General features: G+C 41.1%; 1 long non-coding RNA gene across 2 annotated transcripts; it reads right to left on the bottom strand.

The window, feature by feature from the left end:
• Positions 1–3,545: 3,545 nt before the first annotated feature.
• On the bottom strand, positions 3,546–12,760 carry LOC308386665. 2 transcript variants are annotated; one of them, XR_013969836.1, is made up of 6 exons: positions 12,072–12,760; positions 7,805–10,025; positions 5,691–5,738; positions 5,182–5,331; positions 4,973–5,087; positions 3,546–4,835 (listed from the first exon to the last, which is right to left on the bottom strand). It is a non-coding gene; the product is annotated as an uncharacterized lncRNA (long non-coding RNA). The 2 variants fall into 2 exon arrangements; XR_013969837.1 differs by having other exon boundaries at positions 10,274–12,730.
• Between the last annotated feature and the right edge of the window lie 1,218 nt (positions 12,761–13,978).

The following is a 13,978-nucleotide window of genomic DNA, read 5'->3' as shown; positions in this document are numbered from 1 at the left end:
TTCTTGTGGGAAAAATTAGTACACATCTCCTGTGACTTCAGATGTTACTGTATGTTGAAGAAATGGATGGCAAATGGAACTATTTGGAAGCATTTTAGTATTTTGGAATTTGTCATGATATTCAATATTGTTTGACATTTGCTTTTGCATTCTAGGTTCTGTTACAACCTTGACAGTACCTTTGGTAACCAATGTCATCATGCTGTTTGTGGTTCTGATTCTGGTTATAGAACATTTTTGTAAGAAAGCAAGACCGACAACTGTTAATGAAGGTAAGTGAAGTATCTAAAACCTTGCTTTGAAAAATGTGGTTTTTTTTAAACAACATAGCTTCATCCAAAGCACAATACACTTTTTGTTTATTTTCCTCCGCAGGTAACTTTGGCACTGATGTTATCTAGAGTGATTGCAAATAACAAATGAAATAAAACCAACTGAGGAAAATCAGCTGGGAAATGACCCAGCTCTGACCCTGAAGTGGTTAAGTAGTTGTATGGATGGGTTTGTTTTTTTTTCGAAATTTTGTTTTGTTATTGGTAATTACTCTAAAATTTAGCAATTTAAACAACTAAAACGGGTAACAAGGATGAATAATGTTTATTGTTGTGGACATGTATTACAATATTACCATCAATTTACAATATTCATTTGCAACAAACACAAATGTTAGCACGATAGGAAATATCAAATGAAATAAACCCAACTCAGGAAAATCAGCTGGGAGAGGATCCAGCCCTGACCTTGAAGTGGTTATGTAGTTAAGATGTATGGGTGGGTTTTTTCAAATTTTGTTTTGTTATTGGTAATTACTCACAAAATTTGCTGTGGACATGGTCTGAAAGTGTTGTCATACTGTGACATTAGAGTTTTCAAGAAAATCAGTGCTCGTGTATTAATCAATACTATCAATGTACAATATTCATTTGCAACAAACAGTGTAATCTTTTGCCACCTCCACCGTTTGTCACCGTTGTAGAGAGACACACAGCTCCTCTCCTCACTAACAGCTGAAATAGTTAATGTTCATAACAGTTAATGTTCCTGTAAAGCTTCTGTTTCAACAACACTGAAGTATTAAACAGTTATCATGAATGTCAACCTGGCGGCAACATTAACATTAGCTATTAGCAGTTATCAGATAGCCACATGGGCCAAATGTTATGGACTGGAGGTCATGGAAAGAATATTGAGCAATGGCAGTGCAGATTATGCTATGTCCAGAGCAGATTATGCTCTGCCACAGCATGCTCAGCTGGTTCTAATACATGGAAAACTGGCTAGCTGCTGGTTGCTGGCTGTGCAGAGTAGCACTGTAGCCGATCTGAGCAGACAGTCCAGACTGTGCCGAACTATTCCAAGCAAATAAATGGTAAGCTCTGGAGCAGTGCAGTGGCATTTCTTATCTTGTTTTGGACAGCTGTGTGGTCCATTTCAAAATAGCGCTTTTCAAGGCACCCAAAGCGCTTTACAATACCACTATTCATTCACTCTCACATTCACACACTGGTGGAGGCAAGCTACAGTTGTAGCCACAGCTGCCCTGGGGCAGACTGACAGAAGCGAGGCTGCCATATCGCGCCATCGGCTCCTCTGGCCAACACCAGTAGGCAAGTAGGGTAAAGTGTCTTGCCCAGGGACACAACAACCAGGACAGAGAGCCCAGGGATCGAACCGGCGACCTTCCGGTTACAGTGACAGAATGAGTGCTTATTTTTTTCAAACATATGTTGTTTTTAAATTTTAATTCATTTTAACAAGTAACACCACACTTTATCCAAATTTTATTTAAAAATTTTCCATAATGTTCTCCTTCATTAATAAATGATTAAGATATTAGATATTGTGTTATTTGTTACACCCTTTGTTTATTAGTAGGCTCTAAAGTATATTTTCTTTCACTAGCTCTAATAAAATAATCTAAATAATTTGTAAAAAGAACTAAAAAAAACCTCTTAAACTTTATCCCAAATACTTATTTGGTTGAATCTAACTTGTAAACTGAAAATTAATAACTTTTAAGAAATTAGTTTTTTGTTATAAGTTTTATTTTTGCAGAATGGGATACAGATCTTCAGTATCACTATTCTACTATTGTCTCTACAGATGTATCTACAAATGCATGCTTTTCTTCCCCATATATACACATATACATGTATGTATCTTCTATAATATTACTAAACCTTTATTTTTTATCTTTGAAACAAAAAGATGAAAGAGTTTTTATACATGAAAAACAGGGGATCCTACATGTTGCTAGATGACAGGCTGATCTTGTATTACTAAAAGGCATTTTTGTGAATTTACAGCATTTTGCCTCATTTTACTGTGGTGTTATTTTGTTTGCGTCTCTAGTCTGTCCGTAACATGAGGAGCTTTAATGTTCAAAAGTAAACTCTGCATATGCTTTTTAATTTTTTTAATCATTCAGTCAATCTTAGTGTAAACAGCAAAATCTCCAGTGTTAAATTAACACTAGAGAGTGTCTATATGGGTCCACACCTCTGAGTGTAAAATACAACACTGTTGAGTGTTAAATTAACACTTTTGACAGTGTTATATGTTTAAAAGTAACCTAGTCAGTTTTGAAGATTAACAATGGCTAACACTGAGCAGTGCTGATTTTCTAACACTGGAATATTTCTAACATTTTGAGTTATTTTCCAGTGTTAGAAAACCAGCACTGCTCAGTGTTAGCCATTGTTAATCTTCAAAACTGACTAGGTTACTTTTAAACATATAACACTGTCAAAAGTGTTAATTTAACACTCAACAGTGTTGTATTTAACACTCAGAGGTGTGGACCCATATAGACACTCTCTAGTGTTAATTTAACACTGGAGATTTTGCTGTAACCACATCTCTTTCTCTTACATTCTATCAGTAGATCTGTGTTGTATTGTTTCATCGTAGATCAAAATAAACACCTGAAGCAGAGATAGTGTGAATGGAACAAGTTGTGGTTTAAGCACACATCGCACACAAACACGTCTTTGGTTTTCATGTCTAATGTGAAACTTCCTGTTAGCATCTTCTACCAAACTTTGGTACACTAGCTGGTACAGCATGCCACATAGCTTTGTTATGTTTTCAGGATTTTGCAATTTTTTGATTCACAAGTAATGACATTACTGTAAAGGTCTGTAAAGAAACAATTTTAGGGTCAAATCTGACTGACAAATTAACAAAACTCATAATTATAGTGTTTTATATCCGATTGCCTCAAAGCCTTACGACATCCTCCAAACTGTGCACTTGAACATATAAAAGTGATGAGCACCTCTTTCGTTGAATTTTGAGTGTTTCACTCAACTTTGTTACATCTGTGGTGTTTCCGGTTCAACATGACCGCCATAAGAAATGAATGGGCCCACTTTTACAACCTGCTGAACAACCCACTGAATGACCCATAGGAACCCTGGCCACTGAATAGAGGGAGTCACATAATTAGGAAGGGAGAGATTCAAGGATTCAGGTAAAATGGATGGCTACTTGGTCCATGAGCCACGTCAAACAGCTAAAGTGTAGCTTTAAAAAAAACAAACACCTTTTTCATTGGATTTTGTATTCATATACATTCCATGGCACATATGGCAGGATAAAAGCAATAAAAACACAAGACACTCAAAAAACAAACAAACAAAAAAACCAAAAACAGTACAGGTTACTGCGTACATTCCCAAATTTATTTACATAGTTTTCATTACCTCACTCTATCTCCACTTCGTCAACTTCCCCATTTTTTAATAGTTCCAAAAAACATCTTCCAAATGTCAAAAAATTCTGAAGGTCTTTTCCTAATCACCTGTGCCCAGACTGAACTGTTGCTGAAGAACTCATTCTTCTCCCTTAAGAGAGGCATCAAAGTGGTAACACACAAATCACAAAACCAAGGAAAAAAAAGAACTGGACTAATAAGGAATCCTGACCTGAATAATGACCAAAAAAGGACAACTGAAATATTGAGCTCAATAGGACTGTTTTTGGGGTTATTTTTGTTATGTTATGACGCTGGATGCAGTGGATTGCGAGTCTGGCAGCTCAGATCCGGTCCTGGCCGACACCGCCACCACTCTCACTGGCGTGCGGAAACAAAGAAGTGGAGAGCACAAAACACGGACTTTTGGCAGAAGACACAACACAGGAGTTGAGGGAACGCACTGGGATTTATTGTATTAACATTCTCCACATTGCCATGGCCTGCCACGGAGACCATGACAGGGTGGAAGTGCCTGGTGCCCAGCAGGAGCCCACACCCATTCCGGCTCCCTGGGGGAGGGCCGTGGAGCAACCACCGTGTCCTTGACTTGCACAGCTGGCTGGAGAAGGAGGTCGAGATGAGAAAATTTGCTGTCCATACAGACAATATTGATTTGTAAATGATTAACTAACAACCTTTCAACACAAAGCTCTTTATTTGTAGCAAAGTTCTACAAGAAAGATAACTTTAAATGTGCTTGTGCTTAAAGTGCTTCACTGAGCTGAAATTTAAACTTAAAACATCGCAAGATATATTCAATTGAAAAAAAAAATCAAAAGTCCCTCAAAGGGTCAAAGGCTTCACACTGAACATTTCAATATCTGAACAGCTTGATATCTTATGGACTGTCTTCCATTGCAGCCACATGCCCCTCAGATGGCCAACTCCTGTAATTTGGCCTTCTTGATCTTTCGCCTTGGGTGAACCAGCTTGCCACACTCTCTCTAGCTTCAAAATCTTTCAGACTTGGCCCCTCCACACTTATTCTTATCAGGTCATCCACTGTCTCTGAATGAAGGGATGTTCTTGTGTCTGATTTAATTCTTCTGTGCAGAGAACCCTCTTTCACATACCGAAGCTGAGACAGGTAGGGCCAGCATAATGTTTACAAGATGCAGGATCAGAGAGAAAAATAAATTCAAGAGATTTATTTAAGCAGTGTGTTACACAGCAAAACTCACACAATCTTAGGAAAGAACACCAACAAAAACTGACCTTGTACTCTGAGCAGTACGGCTCTCTGCTCAACATGAGCTCCCAAAACATCCTGGCAATTAACAGCTTCAAACTTATAAACTCTTCTTTTGCAAGCTCTGTGTTTACACCATTTCTGAAAATGATGTGGATTACACAGCTAATCAGTGTTCACATGAACAAAATATCTACAACCAGCACACATGATATTGTAGTAATCCACCAGCTACCTTTTCTTGACTGTGGAGAAGTGATCCAGGAGAAATGCAAGGTCATCAGCACCATGGTCCACTAAATCTCTTGGTTCTCTGGGCAGCTATCATGATTGAAAATGTTGAAGCAAGTGACAGCTTTGGTTGTGGCTGACTCAGAAGCACTCTCTGTTGTCAGAACGAATACATTTTAGTAAATGAAAATAACAACATAACAATCCTGTTAACAATAATAACAACATTTCTTATCTACATGTATTTAATACACTTGCCTAGGAGACTACTGAATCTTGCTTTGAGATTTTTCACAGTGGATTAGATTGTTGCATCCATTACTTTTTTAAGTTTAGTGGAAGTAACACCATCTTTTGCCACCTTTGAGTGTTATTGTCTGTGCAATGCATAAACCATGAATAGGGATTGTGAGTTTGATATTAGAAATATTTGTACAAATAGACAAAAATAATAATAAAGTAATAAATAGTGTTCTCTGTTTATATAAAAGACACAGCCACATGTAGGCCTACCTGGAATTTGTAGATTGCCATTTCACCCTCTTCATGCTGCTGCCTCCTCTATAAAAAAAATCAACAACGTAAGAACAAATTAATCAAAAGCTTTTCTATATAAAAATGTCTTCAGCTGTTTTTAAAAGAACCAATGGAGTTTGTACAGCGTAGAGACAGTGGAAGAGAATTCCACAACCGTAGTACCACTGTCTATAAGCACTTTGAATCACCTTGTTGTTGAATTGTGCTATACAAATAAACTTGCCTTGTCTTGCCTTGTCTGAAAGGCCCAATCACCACGAGTTTTAAAACGAGTGCGCGACCATAAAGCTCGGGAAAATGAATGCGATTTCAGTAGGTCAGATAAATATTGGGGAGCTTGACCATGTACGGCCCTAAAGGTTAGAACTAAAATTTTAAAATTAAACCTAAAACTTACAGGCAACCAGTGAAATGAGGCTAAAACTGGAGTAATATGAGACCTTCTCTTGGTGCTTGATTAAGAGACGTGCTGCAGCATTCTGCACAGTCTGAAGACGATTTAAGGATGATTTGTTAAAACAAGTAAAAAGACTATTACAGTAGTCTAAACGGGAAGAAATAAAAGCATGAATAAGTTCAGACTTTGACACCATTAGTCTGAGTTTTGAAATATTAAATGATAAAAACAGTTCCCGACAGACAGTCTTGTTCTTGCAACCATCTCCTCTGTGGTCACCAGCAGTTGTTCCAGGTTGCAAACAGCCAGTTTAGGTATAACAGTGCAGTATTATTAAAACAGTTGAAGATGACCACAAACACAATTCTAATTTACACATCCTACTTCATCTCCCTTACCTGTGGTAGGATAATATCATTCCTCTGAAGTAGGAGGCTAAACTTACTAATGCCACTGAACACATTTACAATAAAATAGCAAAAGGCCACAGAAGTGGCATCTTCCATTGATTTCTTAACCTGTATGATACAACAATAAAATTTAGTCACCTAGAACATTGATGATCAAGATTCTTAAAAAATATAAAGTCAATAAAAATTGCGTAAGTGGCTGTAATGAAAAGAATATTCTGAAATAATGCACTGAACGTTGTAGCTCGGCCTGCAATGTCTGCATTGGCAGAGGAACCTGCCAAATAGTCCATGTGGTGGTACACAGCAAGATGATGTCATCATTTTAAAAGGAAACAATTCTTTGTTCTTTTGTTCTGGATTGACTCGCTGCAATCCTTTTAGACTCAGGACTTCTCATGTGATCAGTGTCCCATATAAGTGAATTTCTCCCAAGCCCATTATAATCATGGAGAAACACACTTTGCAACTGTTTTCCGTAAGAATATTTCATAGCGCTTTAAATTTCAATCTTCCAGGCCTGGTTTAAAGAGCTGATTGTTAAATCATGGACTCACAAAATATCAACATTTATCACCGGTGGATCACACCTCTCAGATTTTCTTATCTCAGTGCACTGTAACAAAAACGAAAACAGACGTAACCAACAAAATACTACTAAAATAACACATACTAGGGCCATGCTTGGACATGTCCCGTCTCTTAGAGAACGGGACATGTCTCTCTCTTAGAGAAAGAACACAACCCAAAGCTCACTGATAAAATCAAGCTAGCGCCAAGCAAAAACCCAAAAATCAACCAGAAATTCACAGAAAATTTTTTGCTTCTCCTGGGACAATATTGTGTGGGAACAAGAACCTCAGGTGCCGTAACACCTTTCGTTCCTCCTTGAATTAAATCTCAATCACAGAAAATGCGGTACTCCGACCTAAACCGGCCGGTGTACCACAAGGCTGTGTGATGAGCCCTTTCCTCTACTCCCTCTTCACCCACGACTGCAGACCTGCTGATGGTTCCAACACCATCATTAAGTTTGCAGATGACACCACGGTGATTGGCCTCATCAGTGACAACGATGAGGCCGCCTACAGGGAGGAGGTGGATCGTCTGGCTGAGTGGTGCGACAGAAACAACCTGCTGCTTAACACCGAGAAGACCAAGGAGCTCATCGTGGACTACAGGAGGAATGCTGACCCACATCCACCCATCCACATTAAGGGGACGGCTGTGGAGCGTGTGAGCAGCTTCAAGTTCCTGGGAGTCCACATCTCCGAGGATCTCACCTGGACGACCAACTGCTCCAAGCTGGTCAAGAAGGCTCACCAGCGCCTCTTCTTCTTGAGGACTCTGAGGAAGAACCACCTGTCCTCAGACATCCTGGTGAACTTCTATCGCTGCACCATCGAGAGCATCCTGACCAACTGTATAACAGTCTGGTACGGGAACTGCTCTGCCTCGGACCGGAAGGCGTTGCAGAGGGTCGTGAAAACTGCCCAGCGCATCGCCGGAGCACCACTTCCTGCCATAAAAGACATCTACAGGAAGCGGTGTCTGAAAAGGGCTGGGAAAATCATCAAAGACCCCAGTCACCCATCACATGGACTCTTCACCCTCCTGCCCTCTGGGAGGCGCCACAGGAGCCTCCGGACTAAGACCACCAGGTACCGGAACAGCTTCTTCCCCACAGCTGTCAGACTCCTGAACTCTGCCTCCTGACATCTGACCCACGTTAAACTCATGGACTGAACATACACACACCCACAATGGACAACTGTACCCTCAAACACAATAATAACATGGACTGAACCACCACTCACAACCACTAGCACTTTATATAGCCTCTGTAGAAACTATCTACACCCTCACTTATCTTAACTGCACTACTGTATAGCTCTGTGTAAATAATCATTCTGTACATTCGATAATCTTTAATCCTACAACTGTTTACAACTTGCATAGTTCCCATTTCTGTATAGCTGTATATCTCAGATTCTGTAAAGTTATTTATTTCATATTCTGTATAGTTTTTCATATTTATATCCTGTTCATAGCCTGTACATAGCTTGTACTCACTACAGCCTGTACATACTTATAGTTATAGAATATTCACAACATACTTCATACCGTGTACATTATAACATACCATAATAGACCCATTTCTGTAATATACTCACATATCTATATTATTGCTAATATATATTGTAATATATCTATATCACTAAAGCACTTCTGGATGGATGCAAACTGCATTTCGTTGCCCTGTACCTGTGCATGTGCAATGACAATAAAGTTGAATTCTATTCTATTCTATTCTAAAACTTACTCTATTAATTCATCATTTTCACTCTGTGCCACTGTTCCTCCCCAGGGCTATGTGAAGCACAATAAACAATTCAATCAAGGCCTTGAGCCATAAACAGACACCACGCACAGACACTGTTTTCATAACCAAACTGTTTTAGACCTTATTCCTTAAATCTACATAAATGTCCTCTGGGTGTCATAAAACACATTCTAAGTAATCAATGGCTCCTCATAAAAATTATGTATTGGGATGTTTGTGTGCAGCATTTTGCATATCAGCATAAGCATTTGTTAGCAAAGCATTCTTCATTGCATCAGCATGTGTGTGTGTGTGTGTGTGTGTGTGTGTGTGTGTGTGTGTGTGTGTGTGTGTGTGTGTGTGTGCATCACTCTTCATTGCACAAGCGTGTGCATGTATATGTGTGTGCATCACTTCTCAGTGACTCAGCATTTCAATTTAGGTGTGTGTGTGTGTGTGTCATTTCTCACTCAATCAACGAGTGCACATGTGTTCATGTGTGTATTTCACTTCATTCTGAATCGGTGTGTGTGTAGACGTGTGTGTGTGTGTTCATCACTTCCCTGTTCTGGTGTCTTAGGTAAAACAAGACACCAGAAGCGTGCCCTGGGGTGCCCTGGGGTCCTGCCCTCCTCCTTTTCAGTCTGTTTGCGACCATTGCTGCTGCTGCTGCTCAAAGTTCTGTCCATCCTGGTTCTGACCCCAATTGGGGCAGTCCTTTCTCCAGTGTCCATGCTCACCGCAGGTGAAACCTGCATCTTCTTCTTGTTCATTCTGAGGTGCCTTCTGACCTCAGTTGCTCCTCCTGTCTCGGTCACGCCCTTTTTGCTGCCCGATCATCCGTGTTGGTCCATCACTGTCCTGCACCATGTTAAGGTAGAGTTGTTAAGGTCAGCATTCCTTTGCTCGGCCTTACTTTTCATTCGGGCTTGGCGGGCGTCTCGTCACAGCTCTGTCAGCTGAAGCTGTCTGAGAATTTTCCCCCGTGTAGTGAAATGGGCCTTGGTTTTAACGCTCTCCGTCTCTGCTGCATGAGATTGCTTTCCTGCAGCATTGTTGACATTTTCAGGTTGTTGTGGTGTGTCTAGCTGCTGCGGCATTTGGTCAGGGTCACGTCGAAGATGGTAGAGGGGAGAGCAGGAGTCCAGGTAAGCCTCGGCTTCCAGGGCTGGCAAAGCAGCCTGTAATTAAACATAAAGAGAAAGAACAAAAAACAAAACAAAAACAAACGAACAGGAAAATGATGTTGTGTTGGCTGTGTTACAAAGAGAGGGGAGAAACACCGGGACAGGCCCTGTGTCAGCCTTCTCTCCCCCCCCCACCACCCCCCCCCCCCCCCCCCACACCTTTTTTTTTTCTTCAAACAAGGCATTACCTTACAAGGAGCCTTTCTCTTACATTTCTCTGCTTGTGTGTGTTTTTGTTTCACCTTTTGTTGTGATGCTCCGGACGCCTTCCCAACCTCCACAAGTCTGTTGGCCCCAATTTTATGTGTTAAAACTTCTCTTAATTTCTCCTCTAATTCTCTCCTCGCTGCTGTCTTTTCCACAGCTGCTGATTCTTGCTGGGTGTGGTTACCACTACTATACTTTTGCTTCAGCCGCTGTGCTTGTGGGGGCAGTTGGTCCAGGCCCGTAGCCACCTGTATTAACACACTAAGAGATTTATTTAATATCATTTTCATCACTGTTAAATAGACCAGCAGGCAACACGCCCAGCTTTTCAGTGCAGACTGCATGCCAGTCTCCCAACACACTCCTCTCTCTGCTTCTCAATAATTCTCCACTCTCCCTCCATTTCACCTTTCTCTACGTCAGATTTAAAACCCAACATATTTCACACCACTACTCACCTCTTACTGCTTTGACTCCTCTTTTTCTTTTTTTTTTAAAATTACACCACAGAGTAATACACCCAATTCTGCCCGTCTATCTCTATGTGGCTCCAAATTCCCTCTTTATTTAATTTCACACTCGTCAGGGGACAGGCAAACAGCAATTTCAACCACTGAAGCGAGGAATTCAACCTTTTTATATTTCACCTATGATAGAACTCAACCTTAGATGTGAAAGCATTTTCTTGTTCTATTCCAGAATAAATGTGAACCTGTGATTACACGGCCGTTCCAGTGTTATTCTGTAGCTATGCGGGGGTTCTCACATCCCCAAGTCACCACCTCGGCACCCAGGGGGGTTGCCACACCATGAACAAACTTAATTTCCACAGGTACACTAGGCGTCAACCTTTGATCTTAAAGCATTTTCTTCGCACTAATGTCCCCCTATTCACACATCAACCGTCACTGTGACTGTGTTCACGCTTCACACACAGAAACACACCCAAAGCACGCCTCCCACACACAGCGCGTTTCACCAACAGTGAGACCCACAGAGAGCGCTTTTCATCGGCGGAAAGTTACACAGAAACCTCTAAGCTCAACTGTTAGAACTCTTCCGAAGCACAACCATACACCAGGTACCCTTTTCACTGCGCTTATGACCGCCACAACGGGGCAAAGTCGCATCGTAAAAGTGATGCACGTCCCCGATGCTCAAAACCGACACCATAAGCCAGCGTCTGCTTTACTTTTATTTCATACCAAGTAAAAAATTTTACTTATTAATTTCATGACCGCAGCCCTCGATGCACAAACCGACACCATAAATCACCGTCAAACCTCTATTCAATGTGCTGAACTCAGCAACCCCTCACTGCTGCACTTACGGCCGCATCACCAGAACACGGCCGTATCATAAACCAAAACCTACGGACGTGTTTTGCTTTACGCGTTGCCAGCGCTTAACCGCACCGTAAGCCAGCATCTGCTTTTCCTTAATTCTATACTTATTTTATGACCGCATCAACGAAGACTCAACCGACGCCATAAACCAACTTCAAAACCTCTATTCAATGTACTGGACTTATGACCGCATCTCCAAAAGAGATTCTAATGTATTATTGCTACAGAAGCCAGTCTTAGACAAAGTTAAATGTGGAAGGTAAAGTGGGCTGCAACTAGATCAACGTAGTGTATTATTAGTATTCTTGGTAGAAGCAGTTTATCTTAACACACTGGAATTCAGCCTCAACTTATGTTGTTAGTATCTTGCGCCAAAAACCAGACACCGACAAATTTAATGTGAAAATACGTGTAACTCAGCGAACAGATTAATTTGGAAAGCCCAATATGCACATTTGGTATTTATAATACAACAGGCTGTGCTTACCTTTTTATATTTGGACCGGTCCTCTGTTCGCCTCGCCTCACGATCTCACCGCAGGCCAAATCTGCCCCTCCTCAGCACAGCAAAGATCCGGGTCACCAGGCACCAAGTTGTTGAAATCTCCCAATTCTTTTAATCTTTGGGCTGAAGGAAGGACAATACTCGGTGTATAAATGCTCAATCAACAATCATTTATTTCCATACAATTCAACACAAAGAGCATTAAAACGTCCGGACGGGAGAGATGCTGACAGAGGGTTAGCCGCATTTCTCAACATGGTGGCAGATTTCACAGCTTCTTATACCCTCTAGTGGCCCCCACCTAGTCGTAAAAGCCTAAACATTCACATTCTTTCTCTGTTACGGCGCCTAAGTTATGACCTCGGCTCCCTGTCTTTCTGCTCTCTGTAAAGGTGGGGGTATGGAATGTGGTCTGTCTCTTCTATTATCGGCACAAGGTCCTCTGCACACAACATTCTCTTCATGATTCAGCAGTATGAAATGTCAAGAAACAGTGTAACACATTCAACAGTGTCAAATAATACAGGTCAATCCAATAGATATAATGATTTTCACACTCTTTTAAGTCAGAACATAATTCAACTACTTTAACTACAGATATAAGATAGCATATGATAACAGAATAATCTCACACTACCCTGGTTTCAGAACAGTCTCCACGGCCCTTGAAACATGTGGGAGCCACCTCATCCCCTTCACCCCACTGGGCATCAGCACATTTACTCCCAAGTCAACCCCAATGACCCTGAGCTCTCTCGTATCGTTTTAGCCCAAAATCAGTGTCTTTCAAATCAAATGGAGAAGGTCATACAACTGCCTGATCATTGAAATGTCCCTCTGAATTGACAACATATTATAACCCCTCAGCAAATATGTCATTGGCTCATAATCCCCATGATAACCAATTCTAGCGGATACTGACGGACATTCAAGAAGTCATCAGTTCACCTTGTGATACCGCTACACTCTTTAATCCTTGGACAAACTTCTCAGCCTCTGCTGTGGTTTCAAACTCACGTATTTGTCCATCAGACAGCACTCTGAGTTTAGCTGGATAAGTTATTCTGTAGCGTATGTTCATCGAACTCAGCTGTTGTTTTACCCTGTCGAAAAACCTCCTTCTGTGGTGTAGCTCTGCCGATAGATCACAGAAAAACAAAATCTCCCGCCTGTCATGCGTAACTTTGCCTATGGGCCTGGCTGCTCGCATCATTCGGACTTTATCCCAGTGTTGGGTCGATTAGAATGTGTCCAGTCGGGCAACCTATGTGCTCTTTCAATGTAGAGTGGTGTCGGAAATGTTTCAGGTCCCAGAACCTCAGGGAGCCACTTCTCCAGGAAAGCCACCGCATCATGTCCTTGCATTTTGGCCGGCACTTTGGATCAGCGAGAGCGGTTTTCGAGCTTGTCAAGTTTATTTGTGTGTTTAACTAGCGCATCAGACTTGTTTTTCTCTGAGTTAATTGTGTCTACTGCGTTGCTAATTTGCACTTCAGCTTCATCCATGCGTGCCGAGAAGTCCTGCACATCCCTCTTAACATCTTGAATTGCTTTCAAGACCACATCAATTGGAAAAGTCATTTCTGATCTAGTCGAGTGGCAGAGTAACATTGGGACTAGCATCATCTGCTGAGTTAGCTTGGCTGCTAGCATACAAGACGCCGTCTTCCTCATTTGGAGAAAAGTTAGTTTAACTTTGTTATGTGCCTTCTTCGCCAGCATATTCTCGCAGGTTACAATAATAAATCTCCACAGGTGTTAAATTTCTACTCTTTCTGGAGTTAGAGTAGAGATTTTCAGGAGCTCACAAAAAGTGAATATACGGAACACATATGGAACATATGGATGTTCAGTTCAGCGCCATAACCATGCCTTCAAAGTGTAGCTTT

This window comes from Rhamphochromis sp. 'chilingali', assembly GCF_963969265.1.
Source record: "Rhamphochromis sp. 'chilingali' genome assembly, chromosome: 19".
NCBI classification, from domain to species: Eukaryota; Metazoa; Chordata; class Actinopteri; order Cichliformes; family Cichlidae; genus Rhamphochromis; species Rhamphochromis sp. 'chilingali'.
This window is presented reverse-complemented; position numbering and strand designations above follow the sequence as displayed.